This window comes from Pseudorca crassidens, chromosome 13, assembly GCF_039906515.1.
Source record: "Pseudorca crassidens isolate mPseCra1 chromosome 13, mPseCra1.hap1, whole genome shotgun sequence".
Classification (NCBI taxonomy): Eukaryota; Metazoa; Chordata; class Mammalia; order Artiodactyla; family Delphinidae; genus Pseudorca; species Pseudorca crassidens.
In genome coordinates this window covers 1562201-1574740 of record NC_090308.1, presented here as the reverse complement: position 1 = coordinate 1574740, position 12540 = coordinate 1562201, and the positions used below count along the sequence as shown (strand labels likewise).

Sequence of the window (12540 nt, the reverse complement as noted above, 5' to 3'; positions counted from 1 at the left end):
CTTCCTCGGGGAGCCTGGATCCCCTGAAATGTTCCTGATGCCGGTACCACAGCCTGAGATGGTGACAACGTGTTGAATAACAGCAAAGAGCAGTTGTGTCCTGGGAGAGGTCTTGCCATGGGAACTGCTGTCATTTCCTCTGCTTTGGGCTAGAGACAGGGAGACAAGTGTAGGCTCAGTAGAGAGAATGGGGAAGAGGAAGTTCTTTTCCAGGGGGGCCCGGGGCTCCAGGCCTGCACTGCAGGCCTGGGCAGGAAAATCAAGGTCAGCGGGTGGCCCCTCGAGGCCGGAGCAGAGCCAGCTCATGGTCAGATGTCAGCTTCTCCTTGTGGATTGTGTTTCTTTTGTCCTCAAGGCTACGTGACCTTTGTTTACCCCTGTGACTGGGGTTGGCTGTGCCCTGAGGTACACATAAAGAATCCCAGTCATGCCTTTGGCAAAGAACCGCTTGGACCCCCAATGAAGGGTGGCCCCAGGATGGAGGCGTGTCTACGAGACGAAGAAGGTAGGGCAGGCGGAGAAGTTGGGATACAGTCTGGAATGGGAACTTGACGTGTCGCAGTTTCCCAGGGGTTCTCAGATGTGAGGACGCGCAGAGACAATGGGGCTGGTGGAAGAGTGTGGACACAGGACAGGCAGTGGGCGGGTTGGGACGGAGACCCAAGGGGCCACGGCAGCTCCAAGACTCCACACACACGGACAGTGACGCAGGAACGAGGTTTGGGTGCCTGTGAGCACCGGCTCCCTAGCGGGGGAGAGAATTCACGCCATCCCCTTCCTGCCCAGACATCTGCGTGGACAGCAGGTGGCCTCCCCCTGGGGCCTCCGCTGCAAACATCCAGGGAGTAGCCTGGCCCCCGGCCCCAGGGCCCTGAGCCACCAGGTAAACCTTTGGCCGAAGAGTCTGGGCCAACGCACCTGTGCAAAACTCCTTTGAAGAAATGCTGGTTTGCTCTATTTCACTTTGGCCAGGACTCCTGCGAAAAGAAAGTATCAGACTTCTGTATTTGACAAACGTGATCATCTTCTAAAGCCCCCGAACAGAAATGACAGTTTTGGGAAGAAATGCTGTGAGGAGAATGTTATTTCGCCTCTGAGTCAGGAGTTTTGTCATCCTCGTGGCCGCTAATCTCCTCTCCTTCTACCAAAGAATGTTGACCCTTCACAGGCAACTGGGGGCAGAATGCACCGAGCCCAGACCCCGCGCCCGCCCCAGTTCTTGGGAAGGTAAGACGGGTAAGGAGATGACACTGTGGGGAGGAGGCCTGGGGCGGGGACCAGGGCTTTGTATCTGACGTTTCCACATGTCACTCGCGGCCACTGCGAACCGCTCCTGCGTGGTGGACACACTGCCCTCAACTAGTGGGATCTGGTGTCATTTTCACCTTTTCTTTCTATTTCCTGTACCGAGTATATTTGTTGCAAACACATATATGTATACCTTGTGTATGGAGACAAAACAAGTACAGCTGTTTTAACGCGTAGAATATATCGGAGCACTGCTCCCTAGACGGTATTTTAAGAAAGACACATTTCTCAAGGTTCACGGAGAAGGAAAAGCGGCCGCGGAGATGAGGCAGGCGCCGTCGATGCTGCATCCCCTCCCACCCGTCTCAGCAGCGGCCTCTCAGAGCAGCAGGTACAGAAGCCGCCGTGAGTCCGGTGCTCTCACGCCATAGAGAAAAGAGGGTCTGAGAGGCTCTTGGACACTGATTGCTGGGAGAAGCAGTCCCTGTGTGGTGGCCAAACTTGTCCTCAGCCCTGGCTGCGCTGGAGGCCCCTGCGAACTTCACAAACGCTAGTGCAGGGGCCCGGCCGAGGTGCTCATCTGTTTGGCTAGAGTGTGGCTTGGTCATCAGGACCTCAGGAAGTGCCCCAAATTGTTATAAATATGCCACCAGGTTGGGACCACTGTTCTCTGTACCGTCCTCTACCCTGGCTTCTTGTGTGTAACCGGGTGGGTCAGGGGAGACCAGGATCTCGGCTCGGGCCGGTGCTGCCCCTTTCTTCCCTCACAGTCTCCAGCTCGACCAGCTCTGCGATGGAACTGGACACTCTTTCTCCTGCGTCTCGGATCCAGGAGCCGGGAGCCATCCAGGATGGCGCGTGCACACTCGGCCCTGGGAATCCGAACAGCTCTTTAGTTTCCTAGACGCCTTCACCAGGCTTGCGATTGACCCCACACTGGGCAATCACAGCTCTGTTCCTAGCTGGAGCCTCTAGGTGGACACCTGGTCTCACTAAAATTGTCAGATCTCGCCCTTACGCAAAGAAGTATTATTATTTTCATTATTCGTTTGGAAAATTATTTGCAGACTTGCTGGCTCACTGTGGATCTTCCAGTATTTTGCAACCCCGCTTCACATATTTCTGCAAGGTTCTGGCAACTGCCATGCAAAATGAGAAAGGAGTGTTGAGCTGGAATCACAAGTGTTTTTCAAGAGAGCTCTGAGACCTGGATGGAGAGAGCAGGGCGCAGTTATCTGCGGGTGGCTGTGACTGACCCTGTTCTCATCCTCTCCAGGGCGGAAAGAATGTGTCATCCTTGTGTCCTTTCTGTCTCCTCTTTGCATTTAAAGGAGAATTGGAAGAACAGGAATCACTCAAGGATTTTTATTCTCAGCGCACAGGTGTCTCTTCGTTGAGGAAGGGAATAGCTTTCCCGGAGGCAGGAACGCGCATGGCTGTCTGGGCGGGGCCGCCCACCGCCCGGGGCTTCCCACACCTGGCCTCCTGTGAAAATCAGAAGGAAGAGGGTGACCTCTGCCTGGCTTTCCCGGTCCCAGGGCTGCAGACTCTGTGTTGGAGGAAATCGAGGGCTGCATTTCTTCTATTCGGTTGAGCTGTGAGTGTGGCCTCGGGAGAACCAGAGGCCCTTCCCAGGTCCGGGCATCCCTGGTGCTGGAGGGAGCAGACGGGCTGCGGGGGCATCCACCAGAGATGCACACTCTCTTTGCTGAGGGTGCGGTCCTCCCCCTGTTATTTATCCACTAGGATTCCAGGGGTAAAACCAAAACTTGGGGAAAAGGTGACAAAGGCAACAGGAAACAGGAATGAAGCCACGTGACAAAGTGAAATTCTGCCATCAGGACCACGTTAGGCATTGCTTTGAACCCCCATGGAGAGAGATGGGTGTGAGACCAACACCATCGTCTGTGGCCTGCCTGCTGGCATTGCCACCGTCCTAAGCCTGGGTCTGCATCTCCATGATTCATGCCCACCCCACCTGCCTCTCTTGTCTCCCATGAGGCCCCCAAGCCCACCACCATCATTTCCTGCTGCCCCTCTGCTTTCCCTACACAGCTGTGGAGGTGCGGGAATGAGGGAGGGTCCTTCCTAGGCGGCTAGGGCAGGCTCTCTGAGGAGTCTTCCAGTTCACACAGTGATGCCCATGGCTGGCTCTGCCCTGCATCTCCGACGGCACCGTCTCTGCTGCCCTGGGCTCAGCACCGCGCCCCCTCCGCCTGGTCGCTCACCTGTATTCCTCGGCCACATCCTCCGGGCTTGCAGGTCTCTTCTCCTCAGGGGAGGTGCCTTCACCTGCCAGCCCCCGGGGTGACTGCCCACCCACCCTGCACCATCCCCTGCGGTTACTGCTTCTGTATCTGTGTGCCGTCCATCCATGGCCCCCCTGCTCCCCACACTGTGCAAGGGAAGAGACCTCCACTGTCCCCTCCTCCCTGCCACCTGCACCTGGAACAGCTGGCCCACGAGAGGAACTCGGTGCCTCCCTGAGTGAATGAGAGCACGCTCACCCGCTGTCCAGTCCTGTGCTTCTAAGGCTTCCTCAGGTATTTAAATTAAGAATAGTATTTAGAGCAGCTCCTTGTTTGCATTTTTACGGCCTGGGAGGACCGTTCATCTTCCTATAGCTCTTCACTCTCTCACCGCTCCTACTGAGGCTGGAAGGAGTCTGGAAGATGCAGCAGCCCTTGCCCTTCACAGACCCTGAAGTCGGTGCAGGTGGCTCTCCGTCCCGGAGAGAAGCCCCAGTTCCTGACCCTCCAGCGTGGTCTGTGCACACAACACGGAAGACTGCATCGTCCACGAGCCCATCACCTACGCAGACCTCGTCTAAAGATGTGTTTACCTTGTGTTGTGGCTGATTTTGCTTTCCTACAATATAAAATTTAAACCAGCATTTACTTTATACGGTGTATATAACGGAACCATTAACATAATGTCATATCTGATTCTGCAATTTGTGTATTTATATGGGAAACCTGTTTTCAGTGTAATGAGAAGATGAACGTAAGTATAAGCAGTACCTTTCCATAAACCATCTGTTTACTACTTGGCATTAAGTTGGTAATAAGGAACGCCGTTCCTTTTGCATTACTTCAGTAGAGTGGAGGCAAAGGTTTTGTGCCGCAGGGCTCGTGAGCTGAGTTGGAATATGAGGATTTGTGGTCGCCTCGTCAGCAACGCATCAGGGAAGGCGCTGGGATGGTGGATCTGGAAATCCCGGTCAGACGTGGGGGGCTGGAGGCTGAAGGGCCGGACCTCTGTGCAGTGTCACCTCCTGCCACCAGGTGGCGGACTCAGCTCGCGCTGGACGTGGTCCTGGACGCGGAGGACTGCTCGGGAGGGGAGGGGCCTGGGGTGCAGAAAGGCCGTCGTAGGGCCGTTTGGAGCCCGCCCTGCCGGCTCCTTTCCACCAGCCCAGCCCAGCTAAAGCCAGGACCCCTCAGGCAGCAGGAGCCCGGGAGGATCCGGACACAGGGACCCCCGGTGCGGCAGGTGCCCGAGGATGCACAGGGGCTGGACCCTTCCGAGCCGCCCTGGCCAGCAGTGGGGCTGGGGGCGGGGGGCCGGGGGTCTTGTCACCCCTTCGCTTTCACAGGCTGTGGTCCTGGGATGTGAAGACTTCCTGATTTGGGAAAAAGCCCTGCAAATGAACTGTTATTCTGCAAACCTGCCTTGGAATGGAGACTTTGGTCAGAAAGCACAGGCTGCCTGACCCCTTTCTGTCATTTGCCCAGAGAAGAGGCAGACGTGACACCGGGACCCGCGAGATGCCTGTCGGGAAAGTCGGAGGGAAGGTATCCCGCGGACATGCCGGGGCAGGTGTGAGCCTCAGCCCAGTCCCGGAGGGTGGGAGGCCGGTGTCCCCCATGTCCCCACATCCCCTCACCCTCGGCCGGCCACCTGCATCGCTGTCGTTTCTTCAAAAGCCACACAAATAAATGGGGCAGCGAATGTTTGAAAAGTGCCCACCCGCGCACCCCTGATTACCAGTGCCTGCCGTCAGCCCTCGGGTCAGGTCTGAGGCCGCGGGGGACCCGCTGAAGTTACTGATCAACACAGTCCCCAGAGAGCATCATGAGGGCAGCCTGAGGCTGACCTAGACCAGCGTCTCTGCTCTAGGAAAAGCCGAGGGCTTCCTGTTGCCAAAACGACTGATAACTTGAGTCATGTGAGTACGTTCACTGTTTACCAGGCTCGACGAGAATATCACTTCCCCTAAAAAGGATGAATATAAGCGTTTTGCGTTCAGTCCGCCCTTTCATCTGGTCCCCAAAGTCCACTTTAATTCATCTGAAGTGGTTCAAAGGGGTCACAGCAGAAGCCGCTTCTCCAACACCCAGAGGTGCTGCAGGCTTTCCTGGGAGGAGCTAGGAGAATGTGCATCTGGGCCCCGGAACCGTCACAGGGATCCTGAGATGGGCACATGGTCAGTTTTTCCTGGCTTGCCGGCCCCTCCCCTGGGCTCAGCCATGGCCGTGAGGGTCACAGCAGCCTGCCAGGGAGCAGGGAACAGACCCCATTGCATCCACTGTACAGAGTGCACAGAAGTGACGTGATTTACCTGGAGCCCCTCCCCCTGCCTGCCGTGGCCGGCTGCCGCGTGGACGTAACCCAGCCCGATGCTGCTGGTCACACTCGGCGAGCCTCCGCAGAAGCTGGAGGTGAAACAGGCTAGTTACTGCCTCACAAATACCAAGAAGCCAGACTTCCAAACCCATTTAGGTTGTCGCTCTTGCCGGCAGAGAAAGGCGGCATCCCTTTGCTCCTAAATTCACGGGGCCGGTGCCAGGTGGGGCACGTGGTAGCTGGAGAGGAAAAGAAAAGCCAGTGACCCTGATCCTGTCTTTACTTAAACTTTTGGTATTTGGTCACCATGGATTTTTGCATTAGTTTAATTTTTTAAATACTGTTTTAAATGTCACTTATCTTGAGGATTGATGTTCTCATTCCTCACCTTAGTCCCAGCCCTGGGGGGGGGGGCTGGTTTGGCTTCAAAAACATTTCTTTCTTTGAAAGGATGACCTGCCATCTTCCCCCAGCGTCCACGATTGAAGACGATGAAACTCACAAAAAGATAGAAAACCAGACTTTTCCAGCTTTCCTATGAAAGGGTGGGGCTCTTCCTTGTGTGGACGGGTCACAATTCCCCTGCGACTTCTGGGACCTCGACGGCTTTTCTCCTGCCCTGGGCTGTGCCGGCAGCTCAAGGCCACCGCTGAGACCTGCTGTCACTGTGAGGTGGCGCTGCCTCAGGGCCTGAGGCTGCAGAGCTGCTGGCCACACCCACTCCCTGCGGGGCTCGGAGCCCCCTCTGTCTCTGTCACTTAAAGACACCTACACACGTCACTCCCGCCCGGCGAGCCTGCGTCTCCCACTTCATCGTTCCTGCGCCGTCGTGGCTGTGGATTCATCCATTTTCACCCAAAGCCAACCTCAAACTTCTGATTTTGATGCGGAATTCCCTACAGAGGGTGCATGGGCTTCCTAGGGCCAAATCTCCAAATAAGGTACCGTTCACAGGCACCAGGGTTGGGCTTGGGCACATCTTTCTGGGGACACAGTTCACACCATTATGAGAGGTCAGGCTGCAGTGTCCCTCCCACGCGGGGGCTGCAGCTCCACTCGGTTTGGGGTCCAGAACCAGGAGGGAGGCACCGCAGGAAGAGCTGCCACCAGAGGGCACTGCTGCCCAGGGTTTGTCCCAGGCCCGGGTTCCCTCCCCGCGTCAGGCAGGAAATGCAGGGAAACAGATCCGATCCGGGGTGGAGACGCGGGGGAGCCATTGGCCTGTCGGGCTGGAGGGTGGGTCTGCTCCCCCTGCACCCTGTGAGGAGCACAGCGGGTCTGGCCTTGGCCTCAGCGCTGGTCTCCGTGTCCTGTCTGGGTCGGGGCGGATGCCGGTCATCGACTAGGGGGCAAGGAGGCAGCCTGGGTGCAGGAGGTCACAGGAGGGCCTGGGGCAGAGCAGAGGGAGGGAGCTGGGGAAGATGTCGGGGCCAAGGCGCCAGCCTAGCTCAGTGCCCCAAGGGTGCGCGCACACACGTGCACACAAGCGCACACATACATGTACGCATGCATGCGGGCATTGGGAGTAGACTTCAGCCCTTGGCCCTCTACAGTGTGGACCGTCTCGGCGCTTGTCACCCTGCAGTGTGGACCGTCCCGGCCCTTGTCCCCCTGCAGTGTGGACCTTCCCGGCCCTTATCCCCCTGCAGTGTGGACCTTCCCGGCCCTTGGCGCTCTTCAGGGTGGACCGTCCCAGGCTTTGGCGCACTATGGTGTGGACTGTACCCCAGGGTACAGCCCGTCAGAGATGTAGGGTGGGACACAGCCCGAGCCTGGGGTCTGCCCTGGGGGCCTGACCTATGGTCTGCAGCCTTGTCTCGGTGGGTGTTTCCAGATCTCTCTCCCAGCCCGGACCTGCTGGCAGGCTCACGTCTCTCTCAGGACTGACACATGCCACCTGACCAGGGAACAAAGCCGCATTCACCCCACGTTCACTTTTATGGCCAATGTGTGGCTTCCTTGAGGATCCAGCCACTTTGATGTGAATGTTTGTTCCTGCGGATCAGACGCTGTTGACCTGAGCAACGGTCCGTCCCCTGTGGGTTGAGCTTCCTTGACTCCCCACCCCAGCAGCAATTCCAACAGTCTTTTATTGCTCCACAGGTGCCTTCAGCCAGATAAACGGGGCGCAGAGCAGTTATTGATAAGGACGTTTAACGCCTAACAAGGCCGGGGAGCTTCCGCAGGGACTGGGCAGGGGCACGGCTGGACGGGACCTGGGACCCGGACCGGAGAGCATGAAAAGGGTGATTGTGAGGACAGGAAGCCGGCTCACCTGTGCCTCAGTTAGAGACACCTGTGGTGACTTGTCCTGTGAGGGGAACTCACTTCTCAGCCGGTGCGATGCTTATTTACCTGGAGAGACCAGCATCTTCACTCGCCCCTTTTCGTCAGGAGCCGACAGCACCCAAAGACGACTCTTTTCCTTCTAATTTGGGAATGTGGATGCAGGGAAGCACCTTAGCTGTGGTTCAGCTCAGACGGCGGTGCTGGGGCTGAGATGGGACCAGAACCACGACGTGGGCTGCGGGCGAGTGCGGTGGGCAGGTCCCCGGGGGAGTGGCCAGGGTGCAGGTGCCCCTCCTTGTCACCTCTGTGCGGCAGTCGCGGAGCAGAAGCGGCCACTTCTGGGCGCCTTCATGCGGCTCCTCCGGGCGGCTCTTTCTTTTCTCTGTGGCTCAAAATCTGCCGGGGTCCTCAAACCTCGGACAGCCCTGAGCTTCTCCTGCGTGTGAGGATGCAGAACTAGTTGGCAGATCAAGGCTTTCTCCTTATTTTTATTACATACTCTCCAAGTAAAGGTAACAGGTTCAAAGAACGGGCCCGGCGGCAGTGAGGCCCTTCAGCCCATTTCTGACAGTCAACGCACAGACCATTCCGCAGCGGAGATGCCTCAAGGCCTGCTTCCTCACACGCGCATTCAAGTTGAGGGGGGGACGTGCGGGGCTTCTCCAGGTGCTGGTCCGAGGTGCTCCCGGTGGTGGAGAAGGAGCTGGGCCACCGATGCCCACAGGTCAGGGAACCGGCCCCTGGGCTGGACCAGCCGTGGGAGACACCGGTGTCCCCAGCAGTCCTGCGGGGCGCCAGCCGTGGGAAAGGCGGGGAGGGGACGCAGAGAGTCATCCTGAGGACCCGCACCCTCCCCTGGTCCAGCTCCAGACACACACTCCCTGTTCCCCGGAGGCTGCTGGGCCTGAACTGATGGAGAACCGGCCCAGAAGGGATGGAATAACTGGCTTGCACGTGCACCCAAAGCGGAAACAGATCCAGACGTCGACCGCGAGGAGGGAGGACACGTGCTCCAGATAAGGGGGGTCAGGAAGGGAGTGGACGTGGGTCACAGCGGCCCGGCTCCCCGAGCCCCCTTCCTGGGTGACACGTGACCGGGACGGGGCCACGCAGAGCCTGAGGACAGAGCCGCCCGGGGGTCCAGTCCTGCCCTGCCTGCCCCCGGTGGTGGGGTGGGCTTCCCCTCCCTTCTTCTATCCAGAGGGGACAACTCGGGGACGGACACCGGTCAGACAGACCCTGTGATGCTGGCTGTCGCTGAGGCAGCAGGAGGGTCTCCTCTGTCCATCACCGCTGGTCACTTCCCTCTTCCTCAGGGGACCTAGGGCACACCTCTCCTTGTCCGGGCGTGAAAACCGAAACCCAGCACATCCCTCCCGGGTCCCCTTTGGCAGTGGCTGAAATGCCAGGACGCTACAGCTTGGGGCTCCAGGCGGAGGTCTCGGGCTGCGCTCTCCGAGCCCTCGGGGTGCTCAGGGTCGGTCCCTGGGCGAGGGCCACCCCACCTCCAGCCTCACCCCGACCAGATCGCCGCCGGTTGAAGGGAGAGCCTGGTTGCTCATCACAGGTCTCAGGCCTGAAGGAAGCCCCACGCTGACCTTGGGCCACCAAGCGGCCGACCCGCAGTCCCGGGGGAGGGGCAGGGGCGCAGACCCACCTGCGCGCAGCCCAGGTGCCTGACCAGAGCCCTGTCCCTGTGCAGGTGACAGTGTTGGGACGCAGGTCAGACCGGGTGGATGTGAATCTCGGTGCTGTGCTGCTGTAGCTTCGGGCATTCGGGCGATCCTCTGACCTCTGGAGGGATCAGTTTTCTCATCTGCAAAATGAGCGTAATCGTGCATGCTTCCCAGGAGTGTTCCGGTTCAGGAGAGAGGTGCTCCCTGAACACCTCGCAGGGGTCGAGGGTGGGAGCGGTTGCCCCCGCTGGCGGTGGGCCTCCCGAGCTCCCCCTCCCCAGGAAGCCGGGACCAGAGCAGCCCTTCCCAGAGGGGTCTCCGCTGGACCACCGCCGGGCTCACCTGCTTTCCCTTCTCGGGGCACCTGAGCCCCTTCTCCCCAGGCTGGTGTGGACGGGAAACCTGGGCCACGAAGTCTACAGCCCTGTTTTTTCTGGAACAGCACAGTCAACGGGCAACCGTCGGAGGAAAATTCGAGACAGAAAATGTTAGAAGCGTGTTCTGGAAGGACAGCCGTGGACACTAGTCCTCGCCCAGGTGAGACACCGCCTAGGGAGGAGCTTGGATGTGTGGAGAGTTGCAGAAGCTAAGGGGAATTCTCAGGCTCCTCGTGGTGGCGTTCTGGTTTGAAAATGGCCTGTGGATGCCCAGTGATAATTCAGTCGTTAGTCTGGTCTCATATCTTAAAAGCCAAGCTAACCACCTTTAATTTCAAGTTTCCTTTTAGAATTGTAAATGAGGAGTTGTCTCGGGGTGACCTGACATAGACCAGATCCAGGTGTGGTCACCCTCCCCACCTGGCCTCTTTCCTCAGCCTTGACACTTGACACGTGACTGCATCCCTTGGCCACGTGGCATTGCCCCTGACAAAGAGATTCAACATGAACGTTCCCGCCTGCATTTCAGAGCCGCGTAGAAGGAAAGGTCTGACGCCAGCCCCAGACTCCAGGTCCATCTGTTTCTAGAAGTGGCCGATGCAACTGAACAATTAAAAAGAGCAGTTTTCCCTTCCTTTAAAATCTTCCTCTCCATATGTCTGTTTGTAAACATCTTATCAAGGTAATAGTGTCCATACATTGGTAATTTACGATATCGAAGCTAATACATCTTCTCCCAGGGCCTCATAAAATCCGACGTTTATAATCTCCCTGTAGTTGCGATTCAAAATGAAAGGCGGCACCGCCGAGCGGCCGGCACATGTGCAGATGGTTAAATGCATTTTTTAAATAAAGGCATTTCTCAGGGGTTTTTTGTTGTTGTTGTTTTTGGTTTTGCGTTTTCATACCACAGGATGCCAAGTAATCTGTTGATTTAGTAAAGTATGTATTTAATCCTCAAAGAAAACTCTAGAAGGGTTAGCATAAAAAGCAGTCAGGGCATAGGACCCAGTTCAGAACCGAAGCCCTCGGGGCTCCCATCCCCTTAGAAGGGGCCGTGTGTGCAGAGGACGTGGTGCCCTTTCCAAAAAATCTGGGGTCACCGCACTGCACCGACGCAGGTGGCCTTTCTCTGAAGGTTCCCTTGAACTGGGCGGGCAGAAAACCCGTGTTCCAGAAGGGACGGAGGCAGACAAGCCCAGGTCGCTCTAAACGTGTAATCACGCTGACATTTCTGGTGAGCATTTCTGTTCCTTCCACCAACCTTCAGCTGCAAAGTTGAGAGGAAGAAATCAGCGAGTTCTCAAATGCAGTGTTTGCATCTCCTCCTGACGGTGCCTTTCACGCGCTAGATGCTGAGAGTGAGGTGTTCCTCCTTTCCTTTGACACCCAGGTCACCTCGGCCAGCACCCACTACCCTTTGCTTAGCAGAACCTCAACGTCTATATGGTGTTCACCCCTGCGCCCCGCCGGGCCACACACCGAGGAAGTGTCAGCTGGGTAGAAAGGGTCCCTTCGGCTCACCTGGCCTTTCAGGTGGGTCGTCGCCCACAGGCAGGCTGTGGACTTGCTGTGGATTGAGATGTGTGAGAACTCTCTTCCTTGCTGTCCAGTCTGACGAACAGACCTTTCAAGTTTTCTCGTCCTTGAATTAAACATGTGCACGTTTCACGCACCAGCGTTACCAAATCCTGCCGGGACTTGGTGAGCTGAGCCTCTCTCGCGAGGTCGTCCTGTCCCTTCTCTGACCCCAGCTGCCGCACGGTCTGGGGGGCGTCCGCGGCCCCGGACGCCCCTACCTTCTTGTGGCCGAAGCAGAGGGCATCCTTGCTGGCCTCTCGCAGACCCGAGAGGCCCGTCGTGATCAGCTTCTTTCAGCCGAGTCTGCTTCCAGACGCCTTCCCTGACCACCGCACACATCAGCGTCGGAATCAGAACCAGCCCCGAGAGGAGGGACTCAGTTCTGTAGCAGACACTGTAGTCACCTCCTCAGCACCTGTCCTCTCCCCCCACACCGTGTCTCCTTCTCAGCAGAGCGCAGGATTTGCTCAGACACCCCCGACCCCCTCCCCAGATGAAACAGTATGTCTCAGCGGAAGCTGGTCTCTCCCCGGCTTTGGGGTCAGCCCAGCTTGTCCCAGGCAGGGTTTCTCCAGCTCAGGAACGTGGACTTGTGGGCCAGGGGGCCCCCTGTCTGGGGGCATATCCTGTGGTCTGTTACGTGCGCAGCAGCCCCCCTGGAGCCTCTACCCTTTGGATGCTGGGAGCACCCTCCTCAGTCTCCAGACGCTGCCAGTGTCTTCTGGGGACCGAAGTGACCCCCACTGAGAGCCCTGGTCCAAGCCAGTGATGACAGCCCCCATCTCCTCTCCTGAGACCATCTC

General features: G+C 57.7%; 1 long non-coding RNA gene across 7 annotated transcripts; it reads left to right on the top strand.

The window, feature by feature from the left end:
- The first annotated feature begins 2413 nt into the window (after window positions 1-2413).
- Window positions 2414-11044, top strand: LOC137204333 (uncharacterized). 7 transcript variants are annotated; one of them, XR_010933543.1, is made up of 8 exons: window positions 2414-2845; window positions 2995-5416; window positions 6265-6755; window positions 7368-7841; window positions 7918-9670; window positions 9806-9938; window positions 10163-10316; window positions 10496-11044. It is a non-coding gene; the product is annotated as an uncharacterized lncRNA (long non-coding RNA). The 7 variants fall into 7 exon arrangements; XR_010933541.1 differs by having other exon boundaries at window positions 7400-9670; XR_010933540.1 differs by having other exon boundaries at window positions 7368-9128.
- Window positions 11045-12540: the final 1496 nt, after the last annotated feature.